Here is a 12,480-nt window from a genome sequence, read left to right as displayed (position 1 = left end):
AGGTAAAATAGTTTAGATTTGGAGATCTTGGAGTCCAGAATGCTTTTGACTTCAAACTCGAGTTCTCCATCAACTAGGATAGGTTTTGGAGATTTAGTTAGTCGGGTTTGAGGTTGCACGGGTTTTAATAGAGAGACGTGGAAGACCGGATGTATCTTCATGTGCGGGGGCAAGTCCAACTTGACCGCTACTGGGTTTACTCTGGTAGTGATGGAATAGGGACCAAGGTATCTTGGGTTGAATGTGCGTGGCCCTTTTAGAGGTAGATGTTTGGTGGATAACCAGACTTGATCCCCTACTTGATATTGAGGGGCTTCCTTCCGATGTTGATCTGCTCCTTTCTTGTATTGTTCTTTAGCCCTTTGAAGGTGAGAAACAGCTTCCTTAAAGGCTTGGGTGATTGTAGAATGCAGGTAGTCTACTGCTGGTGTTTCAAGATCTTGGAGGGGATCCAACTCCGAGGTTCGAGGGTGACTGCCGTACAAAAGAAAAAACGGGGTTTTCCCAGTTCCCGAATGGACAGAGTTATTGTAGGCATATTCGGCTATCCAAAGGATGTCTTTCCAAGTTTTTTCAGTTTGTTGCAGCATGCAGCGTAAATACTGTTCCAGAGTTTGATTGGTCCTCTCGGTTTGTCCGTCGGTCTGAGGGTGGTGACTGGTCGATAGTCTCACATCAATTTGAGCCGACCGGCAGCAACTTCGCCAAAAATGAGAAATAAATTGACTACCTCGATCCGAAATTAGAACCGAAGGAAAACCGTGCAGTCGGACGATGTTTTCGAGAAATTCTCGGGCCATAGTTGCTGCTGTTGGCAAGCCTTTGAGCGGAATGAAATGCGCCATCTTGGAGAATAAGTCCACGATTACTAGAATCGTATTGTATCCGGAGCATGGAGGTAGATCGGTGATGAAGTCCATAGAAAGCGTATGCCAAGGGCGAGGTGGGATGTCAATAGGGCGTAAGAGGCCTGCTGGTCTTTCCTTTTGACTCTTGTTTTGGGCGCATACTCCACAGGACATTATAAAGTCTCTGATATCTTTTTTCCAAGACGGCCACCAGAAGTAGCGCTTGATTTTTCTGAGGTCTTGGCCATACCGGGATGTCCTTCCATTAAAGAATCGTGATAACAAGCGATTACTTTTTTCTGTAAATCTGTGCTGGGTAGGTATAATCGTTCTTGGAAATACAATAAGTTGTCCTTTACTGCAAAGTCCTTTCCCTGCAGATGCCAATTCTGTATGTCTGCTGGAGTTACAAGTTGCCTGGCTTTATCCTTAACTTCCTCTATGGATTCTGTGGCGATTACACCCAGAATTCTTTGTTCGGGAATGATTGGTACAGGTTTAGGGTTGATCAAGTGTTCTTCCACTCCCATCCGAGAAAGGGCATCAGCTTTACTGTTCTTTGTACCAGGTCGATAGGTAATTATGAAGTCAAACTGGGCAAAGAATAATGCCCAACGGAGTTGTCTAGAGGATTGGGCTTTTGCGGTTTTCAAATATTGCAGGTTTCGGTGATCTGTAATCACAGTAACGGTGTGTCGGGCCCCCAGCAGATAATGCCGCCAAGCCTTAAAGGCAGACTTGATAGCCAGAAGTTCCTTGTCAGTAATCGTGTAATTGATTTCAGGAGGCGAGAATTTGCGGGACCAAAATGCCACGGGATGCAACTGATTGGTTACCGGGTCCTTTTGTGATAGAACTGCCCCCATGGCAAGGCTTGAAGCATCAGTTTCCACGATGTAGGGGAGTTCGGGGCAAGGGTGTTTTAAGATTGGTGCAGAGATAAATTTAGTCTTCAAATCCTGGAAAGCTTGTTCCGCCTCGGTAGACCATTCAAAACGTTTGTTTTTCTTTAACAAGGCAGTGATGGGCTGGACTATTCGAGAGAATTCGGGGATAAACCTGCGGTAAAAGTTAGCGAAGCCTAACATGCTTTGCACACCTTTTACGGAGGATGGTGATAGCCATTTGAGAACTGCATCGACCTTCTTTGAATCCATACGCACTCCGCCAGGTGATAATATGAATCCCAAGAATTCAACTTCAGTCACGTTGAAAACACATTTTTCCAACTTAGCGAAAAGTTTGTGTTGACGCAATCTTTCGAGGACCATTTTCACGTGTTTCCGATGTTCAGATTCCGATGAAGAATAAACGAGGATGTCGTCAATGTAAACAACAACACACACATCTATGAGCTCTCTGAGGACATCGTTCATAAAATATTGAAAGGCGGCCGGGGCATTGCAAAGTCCGAAGGGCATGACCTGATATTCGAATAGCCCATACTTGGTGCGGAAGGCCGTCTTCCATTCATCGCCCTCTTTTACTCGTACCAAGTGGTAAGCTCCTCTAAGATCCAGCTTTGTATATATGCATGCTTTTCTGACTTCGTCCAGGAGTTCAGGGATCAAAGGTAACGGATATCTATTCTTAACGGTGATCTGGTTCAGGGAGCGATAATCTATACAAGTTCTAAGGTCTCCTTCCTTTTTTGGAATGAAGAACAAAGCTGAAGAAGCAGGGGACTTGGAAGGACGAATAAACCCATTTGTCAGGTATTGATCCAGGTATTGTCGAAGGTGAAGGTTCTCAGGCTCGGTGAGGGCATAAATTCTACTACAAGGAGGAGTAGATCCAGGTATCAGGTCTATCTGGCAGTCATAAGACCTATGAGGAGGTAGAGAGTTAGCCTGATCCTTCCGGAAAACATCTTGGTATTCTAGGTATTCGGGAGGTAACTGGGGAGTCTCTGAAGAAATTGCTGCCAGTGCCACACCAGGTGGAGGGTGACAAGTAGAGACACATTCTGGAAACTGGACCGTTCTTGCTCGCCAATCGATCAGAGGATTGTGTTTCTCTAACCAAGGTATTCCTAGAATAATCTGAAACTGAGGGGCCTTGATCACATCGAACACGATCTTCTCATGGTGTCCATCTTGACTTACTAGCGTCACCTCTTGAGTGGTATGCGTTACTGGCCCGGAGGCTATCTCCGTACCATCCACCGTAGTAATGACGTCCTTTACAGCCTTGGGACAAAGAGTTAGATTCATCCTCAAAACCATTTAGTGATCCACATAATTGCCGATGGCACCGCTGTCGACGTAAGCTTCAATTGCATGTAATCGATCCGGATTATCAGGGCTAATGAGGACCATAGGTATCACGAAATGCGAGGTCACGGAACTGGTTTTCACGCTCGGCAAGAGGACCTCTATTCTTGTCGGGCGAGGTCGTTTCCCTGCTCAGAGTTTGTAACTTTGGTAACTGCAGCTCCTACTGCCTTCTTGGCAGGTTTCACCGGACAGTCTCGAAGAAAGTGCCCTGAGTTTCCGCAATAGAGGCATAATTGCAACTGTTTTCTCCTTTCCCGCTCCTTTTGTGTTAGAGGACCTTTCAGACCCCCTATTTGCATGGGTTCCCCGGAGTCTACTCCTTTGGAAGGAGTTGGCGGTTTGGAAAATACTCGAGCATCAAACTTGGAACGATCGGCCTTCCTGTTCTGCAGTCTGTGATCTATTTGAACGACTAAGTCTATATAGTCCGAACAATCTTGTGGGGGATTCACTACTTGGGCTAACACATCTTTGAGCTCTCCACGTAGACCTCTATAAAACAGCGTAATCCTTTTGTCCTTAGGCCATTGAGTTTCCACTATCAGTCTGTTGAAAGACGCAATATAAGCCAAAAGGTCTTGATTACCTTGTCGCAACGAAAGAAGCTCATTGTCCAAGGCCTGCCCCTGTGAATGTCTTGCGAACAGTTTTTCCATACTGAGCTGAAAAGCTTGAAAACCATGGAGGACCGGATCATCTTGATTTACTAGAGGGATCGACCAGTCTGCCGCATTGCCACTAAGGTACGAAAGCACGAAAGCTACTTTAGCTTGATCAGTTGGAAAGGCTGCTGGCCGGCATAAGAAATGCAACCGGCACTGATTGATAAATACTGCAAACCTCTTTGGGTCACCAGAAAATCGTTCGGGCGGAGCCAGAGGTACATTCCCAGGTAGGTTGATCTGCACTGGATTCATAGAGGATGTAGAAGGAAGATTTCCCCCAGATGCGGGTAAAGGGGTCTGTCCGGCTTGTGACTGTAGCAATTGTCTAGCGAGATCATCTGTTAGCTCCTTGGAAATAATCAGTTCCCTTCTTAGAGCGTTCGTTTCCTGACGGGCTGCATGCACTTCTGCCCTTAGTTCCCCAAGTAACTGGGCTAGCTGGTCGGTATCCGAGGTTTCCATAGCGCCTGGACGGGAGTTTTGTGGTAGGCTTTGCGTTCTGTAACGCTCACCTGATTCCCGTAGAGGCGCCGGTCTTGACTGGGCGTATACCGTATCTTCAAAGGTGATGTGCAACACACGGCTGGCTCTTTGGGCTGGACCTCTGTGCACTGTATGTCTGACTTGAAGGGTGAGATGTCTACAGATAGAAAATATGGGATTAAGGAACTGGGTTATTGAATGTCTCTCTCTTCTTCCCTTTCTCTTCTCCTGTAGAACCCCAAAGGTTAACGCTCTCACCTTAGGTAAGTGAACGCCGTGCTCTCCATCTGCCTCGGGGCAGGGTGCTGTAACCAGTTTCTTCACTGGATAAGGGGAGCAGGCCTCTTGACTTCAGAGGACTGCTGTCCGTCGTTTACTGCACGAACGGTAAGTTTCGAGTAACTCTAATGTCTTTAAAGTCTTTAGTAATGATGTTTCTTTTTTTGCAGGGTTCCGGCGATGGCGGATGACGGGCTGAAGTGAGTTGAAGATGGAGCCCGTGTGATGAATAGAAGCGCCTGGAAGCACGTAAGTAAGCGCTTGTTGCCTGCCTCACGATGCGCTCTAACTGTCTTTTTATTTTGCAGGTACAAGTTCGGAGCGGCTGCCGGGTGCCGGAATACCCACTGGGTTAGATGTGGAAAGGAGTAATGGCACGTGAGTATTAAAGTTCCCCAATGTCTTTAAACGCACCTTGTTTTGTCTTTCAGATGCGGGATGCAGCGCCGAAGGCCTCCGGAGCGTGCAAAGAGTTGGTAAGCTTTTGTCTTTCAGATGCCGGAAAGCAGTGTGAAGACCTCCGGAGCGCACGAAGAGTAGGTAAGCCTTTGTCCTTCAGATGCCGGAATGCACCGCGAGGCGTTGGTGACAGCCGATGGACCAGGTAAGTGAAGAGCTGTCACTGAAGACTGTAATGCTAACCTGTTCTTTCTTGTCTTTATAGGTGTTGCTGAAGACTGGATTCAGGATGGTAAGCCTTTTTCCTTAGGCCCAGGATCAGATGCAGAAGACACGATGAGCGTTCTGCTGCAGAGGATGCAGAATAACGCAAAGCAAGATTCATCCATCGGGTGTGGTTTAAATAGCCTCCTGTAGTGCTTAGGTGTCTCCTTCCACAGCCACGCCTAGTAAGAAAAGAGTTCCTGCTTTCCAGAAGAGTTCCAGTGTTCTGAATCTAGGGAGTGGCTCCTGCCCCACCCAACAGGAAAAGTAGTTCCAAACAGAAGAGGATCAGAGGCTCAACTGGCAGGCAAGTAAGCAGCATGGTCTGCTGCAGGTAAGTCCACCCAAGCATTATGAGCCCGGCTCTTCCAGCGCTGGGACTGGGCATATTTATGAGCCTGATGCCACTGGCGCCAGGACTGGGTCCAAAAGGTCCCAATTGGGACTGGTTGGCACTCGGAACCTGGGTTATAGATCTGCTTCCAAGGGAGTTGGGAAAACCCTGACCTTTTGGAAGCAGAGATCATGACACCCTGTTATACACATACCCCACTCGCACAGGGCATTTCGCGTGAGAAACTTCCTGTGAACCCCTGTTATACACGTTCCCCTCTCCAATCGCGTGTGAAACTTCCCGCGCACCCCAGGAATACACGTAGCCCACTCGCACAGGGCATTTCGCGTGTGAAACTTCACGCGCACCCCAGGAATACACGTACCCCACTCGCACAGGGCATTGCGCATGTGAAACTTCCAGCGAACCCCTGTTATACACGTACCCCACTCACACAGGGCATTTCGCGTGTGAAACTTCCCACGAACCCTTGTTATACACGTTCCCCTCTCCAATCGCGTGTGAAAGTTCATGCGCACCCCAGGGATACACGTACCCCACTCGCACAGGGCATTTCGCATGTGAAACTTCCTGCGAACCCCTCTTATACACGTACCCCACTCGCACAGGGCATTTCGCGTGTGAAACTTCCCACGAACCCCTGTTAAACACATTCCCCTCTCCAATCGCATGTGAAACTTCCCGCGTACCCCAGGAATACACGTACCCCACTCGCACAGGGCATTTCACGTGTGAAACTTCACGCGCACCCCAGGAATACACGTACCCCACTGGCACAGGGCCGATCGCATGTGAAACTTTCCGCGCACCCCAGGAATACATGTATCCCACTCGCACAGGGCTTATCGCATGTGAAACTTCCCGCGCACCCCAGGAATACACGTACCCCACTCGCACAGGGCATTTCGCGTGTGAAACTTCCCGCGAACCCCTGTTATACACGTTCCCCTCTCCAATTGCGTGCGAAACTTCCCGCGCACCCCAGGAATACACGTACCCCACTCGCACAGGGCACTTCGCGAGTGAAACTTCACGCGCACCCCAGGAATACACGTACACCACTCGAACAGGGCATTTCGCATGTGAAACTTCCCGCGAATCCCTGTTATACACGTACCCCACGCGCACAGGCCATTTCGCGTGTGAAACTTCCCGCAAACCCCTCTTATACATGTTCCCCTCTCCAATCGCGTGTGAAACTTCCCGCGCACCCCAGGAATACACGTACCCCACTGGCACAGGGCCTATCGCGTGTGAAACTTCCAGCGCAACCCAGGAATACACAAACCCCACTCGCACAGTGCATTTCGCGTGTGAAACTTCCCGCGAACACCTGTTATACACGTTCCCCTCTCCACTTCCAGCGCACCCCAGGAATACACGTAATCCACTCGCACAGGGCATTTCGCGTGTGAAACTTCCCGCAAACCCCTGTTATACACGTTCCCCTCTCCAATTGCGTGTGAAACTTCCCGCGCACTACAGGAATACACGTACCCCACTCGCACAGCGCATTTCGCGTGTGAAACTTCACGCGCACCCCAGGAATACACGTACCCCACTCGCACAGGACATTTCACGTGTGAAACTTCCTGCGAATCCCTGTTATACACATAACCCACTCGCACAGGGCATTTCGCGTGAGAAACTTCCTGTGAACCCCTGTTATACACGTTCCCCTCTCCAATCGCGTGTGAAACTTCCCGCGCACCCCAGGAATACACGTACCCCACTCGCACAGGGCATTTCGCGTGTGAAACTTCATGCGCACCCCAGGAATACACGTACCCCACTCGCACAGGGCATTCCGCATGTGAAACGTCCAGCGAACCCCTGTTATACACGTACCCCACTCACACAGGGCATTTCGCGTGTGAAACTTCCCACGAACCCTTGTTATACACGTTCCCCTCTCCAATCGCGTGTGAAACTTCATGCGCACCCCAGGAATACACGTACCCCACTGGCACAGGGCCAATCGAGTGTCAAACTTCCCGTGAACCCCTGTTATATACGTTCCCCTCTCCAATCGTGTGTGAAACTTCCCGCGCACCCCAGGAATACACGTACCCCACTCGCACAGGGCATTTCGCGCATGAAACTTCCCGTGGACCCCTGTTATATATGTTCCCCTCTCCAATCACGTGTGAACCTTCCCGCGCACCCCAGGAATACACGTACCCCACTCGCACAGGGCATGTCACGTGTGAAACTTCACGTGCACCCCAGGAATACACGTACCCCACTGGCACAGGGCTTATCGTGTGTGAAACTTCCCGCGCACCCCAGGAATACACGTTCCCCACTCGCACAGGGCATTTCACATGTGAAACTTCCCGCAAACCCCTCTTATACACGTACCCCACTCGCTCAGGGCATTTCGCATGTGAAACTTCCCACGAACCCCTGTTATACACGTTCCCCTCTCCAATCGCGTGAGAAACTTCCTGCGCACCCCAGGAATACACGTAACCCACTCGCACAGGGCATTTCACGTGTGAAACTTCACGCGCACCCCAGGAATACACGTACCCCACTGGCACAGGGCTTATCGTGTATAACAGGGATTCGCGGGAAGTTTCACATGCGAAATGCCCTGTTCGAGTGGGGTACGTGTATTCCTGGGGTGCGCGTGAAGTTTCACACGCGAAATGCCCTGTGCGAGTGGGGTACGTGTATTCCTGGGGAGCGCGGGAAGTTTCGCACGCAATTGGAGAGGGGAACGTGTATAACAGGGGTTCGCGGGAAGTTTCACACGCGAAATGCCCTGTGCGAGTGGGGTACGTGTATTCCTGGGGTGCGCAGGAAGTTTCACATGCGATAGGCCCTGTGTGAGTGGGATACATGTATTCCTGGGGTGCGCTGAAAGTTTCACACGCGATCGGCCCTGTGCCAGTGGGGTACGTGTATTCCTGGGGTTAGCGTGAAGTTTCACACATTAAATGCCCTGTGCGAGTGGGGTATGTGTATTCCTGGGGTGCACGGGAAGTTTCACATGCGATTGGAGAGGGTAACGTGTTTAACAGGGGTTCGTGGGAAGTTTCACACACGAAATGCCCTGTGCGAGTGGGGTACGTGTATAAGAGGGGTTCGCGGGAAGTTTCACATGCGAAATGCGCTGTGCGAGTGGGGTACGTGTATCCCTGGGGTGCGCGTGAAGTTTGACATGCGAAATGCCCTGTGCGAGTGGGGTACGTGTATAACAGGGGTTTGCGGGAAGTTTCACACTCGAAATGCCCTGTGCGAGTGGATTACGTGTATTCCTGGGGTGCGCTGGAAGTTTCACACGCGATTGGAGAGGGAAACGTGTATAACAGGGTTTCACGGGAAGTTTCACACGCGAAATGCCCTGTGCGAGTGGGGTACGTGTATTCCTGGGGTGCGCTGGAAGTTTCACACGCGATGGGCTCTGTGCCAGTGGAGTACATGTATTCCTGGGGTGCGCGTGAAGTTTCACACGTGAAATGCCCTGTGCGATTGGGGTACGTGTATTCATGGGGTGCGCGGGAAGTTTCACACGCAATTGGAGAGGGGAACGTGTATAACAGGGGTTCACGGGAAGTTTCACACGCGAAATGCCCTGTGCGAGTGGGGTACGTGTATTCCTGGGGTGCGCGTGAAGTTTCACACGCGATTGGAGAGGGGAACGTGTATAACAGGGGTTCGCGGGAAGTTTCACACACGAAATGCCCTGTGTGTGTGGGTTACATGTATTCCTGGGGTGCGCAGGAAGTTTCACACGCGATTGGAGAGGGGAACGTGTATAACAGGGGTTCGCGGGAAGTTTCACACGCGAAATGCCCTGTGCGAGTGGGGTACGTGTATTCCTGGGGTGCGCGGGAAGTTTCACACGCGATTGGAGAGGGGAACGTATATACCAGTATAACAGGGGTTTGTAGGAAGTTTCACACGCGAAACACCCTGTGCAAGTGGGGTACGTGTATAACAGGGGTTTGCGGGAAGTTTCACACACGAAATGCCCTGTGCAAGTGGAGTACATGTATTCCTGGGGTGCGCGGGAAGTTTCACACGCGATAGGCCCTGTGCCAGTGGGGTACGTGTATTCCTGGGGTGCGCATGAAGTTTCACACGCGATTGGAGAGGGGAACGTGTATAACAGGGGTTCGTGGGAAGTTTCACACGCGAAATGCCCTGTGCGACTGGGGTACGTGTTTAACAGGGGTTCGCAGGAAGTTTCACATGCAAAATTCCCTGTGCGAGTGGGGTACGTGTATTCCAGGGGTGCGCGGGAAGTTTCACACGCGAAATGCCCTGTGCGAGTGGGGTACGTGTATTCCTGGGGTGCGCGGGAAGTTTCACACGCGATTGGAGAGGGGAACGTGTATAACAGGGGTTCGCGGGAAGTTTCACACGCGAAATGCCCTGTGCGAGTGGGGTACGTGTATAACAGGGATTCGCGGGAAGTTTCACACGCAAAATGCCCTGTTCGAGTGGGGTACATGTATTCCTGGGGTGCGCGTGAAGTTTCACACGCAAAATGCCCTGTGCGAGTGGGGTACGTGTATTCCTGTGGTGCGCGGGAAATTTCACACGTGATAGGAGAGGGGAACGTGTATAACAGGGGTTTGCGGGAAGTTTCACACGCGAAATTCCCTATGCGCGAGGGGTACATGTATTCCTGGGTTGCGCGGGAAGTTTCACACGCGATAGGCCCTTTGCCAGTGGGGTACGTGTATCCTGGGGTGCACGTGAAGTTTCACATGCGAAATACCCTGTGCGAGTGGGGTACGTGTATTCCTGGGGTGCGCGTGAAGTTTCACACGCGATTGGAGAGGGGAACGTGTATAACAGGGGTTTGTAGGAAGTTTCACACGCGAAACACCCTGTGCAAGTGGGGTACGTGTATAACAGGGGTTTGCGGGAAGTTTCACACACGAAATGCCCTGTGCAAGTGGAGTACATGTATTCCTGGGGTGCGCGGGAAGTTTCACACGCGATAGTCCCTGTGCCAGTGGGGTACGTGTATTCCTGGGGTGCGCATGAAGTTTCACACGCGATTGGAGAGGGGAACGTGTATAACAGGGGTTTGTGGGAAGTTTCACACGCGAAATGCCCTGTGCGCGTGGGGTAGGTGTTTAACAGGGGTTCGCAGGAAGTTTCACATGCAAAATTCCCTGTGCGAGTGGGGTATGTGTATTCCTGGGGTGCGCGTGAAGTTTCACACGCGAAATGCCCTGTGCGAATGGGGTTCGTGTATTCCTGGGGTGCGCGGGAAGTTTCACACGCGATTGGAGAGGGGAACGTGTATAACAGGGGTTCGCGGGAAGTTTCACACGAGAAATGCTCTGTGCGAGTGGGGTATGTGTATAACAGGGATTCGCGGGAAGTTTCACACGCGAAATGCCCTGTTCGAGTGGAGTACGTGTATTCCTGGGGTGCGTGTGAAGTTTCACATGCAAAATGCCCTGTGCGAGTGGGGTACGTGTATTCCTGTGGTGCGCGGGAAGTTTCACATGCGATAGGCCCTTTGCCAGTGGGGTATGTGTATTCCTGGGGTGCACGTGAAGTTTCACACGTGAAATGCCCTGTGCGAGTGGGGTACGTGTATTCCTGGGGTGCGAGGGAAGTTTCTCACGCGATTGGAGAGGGGAACGTATATAACAGGGGTTCGCGGGAAGTTTCACACGCGAAATGCCCTGTGCGAGTGTGGTATGTGTATTTCTGGGGTGCGCGGGAAGTTTCACACGCGATTGGAGAGGGGACCGTATATAACAGGGGTTCGCGGGAAGTTTAACACGCGAAATGCCCTGTGCGTGTGGGTTACATGTATTCCTGGGGTGCGCGGGAGGAGGGGAACGTGTATAACAGGGGTTCACAGGAAGTTTCTCATGCGAAATGCCCTGTGCGAGTGGGGTATGTGTATAACAGGGATTTGCAGGAAGTTTCACACGCGAAATGCCCTGTGAGAGTGGGGTACATGTATTTCTGCGGTGCGCGTGAAGTTTCACACGCGAAATGCGCTGTGCGAGTGGGGTACGTGTATTCCTGTAGTGCGTGGGAAGTTTCACACGCGATTGGAGAGGGGAACGTGTATAACAGGGGTTTGCGGGAAGTTTCACACGTGAAATGCCCTTTGCGAGTGAATTACGTGTATTCCTGGGGTGCGGGGGAAGTTTCACACACGTTAAGCCCTGTGCCAGTGGGGTACGTGTATTCCTGGGGTGCACGTGAAGTTTCACACGTGACATGCCCTGTGCGAGTGGGGTACGTGTATTCCTGGGGTGCGCGGGAAGTTTCACACGTGATTGGAGAGGGGAACATATACACAGGGGTCTACGGGAAGTTTCATACGCGAAATGCCCTGTGCGAGTGGGGTACGTGTATTCCTGGGGTGCGCGGGAAGTTTCACACACGATTGGAGAGGGGAACGTATATAACAGGGGTTCACGGGAAGTTTGACACTCGATTGGCCCTGTGCCAGTGGGGTACGTGTATTCCTGGGGTGCGCATGAAGTTTCACACGCGATTGGAGAGGGGAACGTGTATAACAAGGGTTTGTGGGAAGTTTCACACGCGAAATGCCCTGTGTGAGTGGGGTACGTGTATAACAGGGGTTCGCTGGAAGTTTCACATGCGGAATGCCCTGTGCGAGTGGGGTACGTGTATTCTTGGGGTGCGCATGAAGTTTCACACGCGAAATTCCCTGTGCGAGTGGGGTACGTGTATTCCTGGGGTGCGCGGCAAGTTTCACACGCGATTGGAGAGGGGAACGTGTATAACAGGGGTTCACAGGAAGTTTCTCACGCGAAATGCCCTGTGCGAGTGGGGTATGTGTATAACAGGGATTCGCAGGAAGTTTCACACGCGAAATGTCCTGTGCGAGTGGGGTACGTGTATTCCTGGGGTGCGCGTGAAGTTTCACACGCGAAATGCGCTGTGCGAGTGGGGTA

This window comes from Ambystoma mexicanum, chromosome 1p, assembly GCF_040938575.1.
Source record: "Ambystoma mexicanum isolate Mex_15411 chromosome 1p, UKY_AmexF1_1, whole genome shotgun sequence".
In the NCBI taxonomy this organism is placed as follows: domain Eukaryota; kingdom Metazoa; phylum Chordata; class Amphibia; order Caudata; family Ambystomatidae; genus Ambystoma; species Ambystoma mexicanum.
This window is presented reverse-complemented; position numbering follows the sequence as displayed.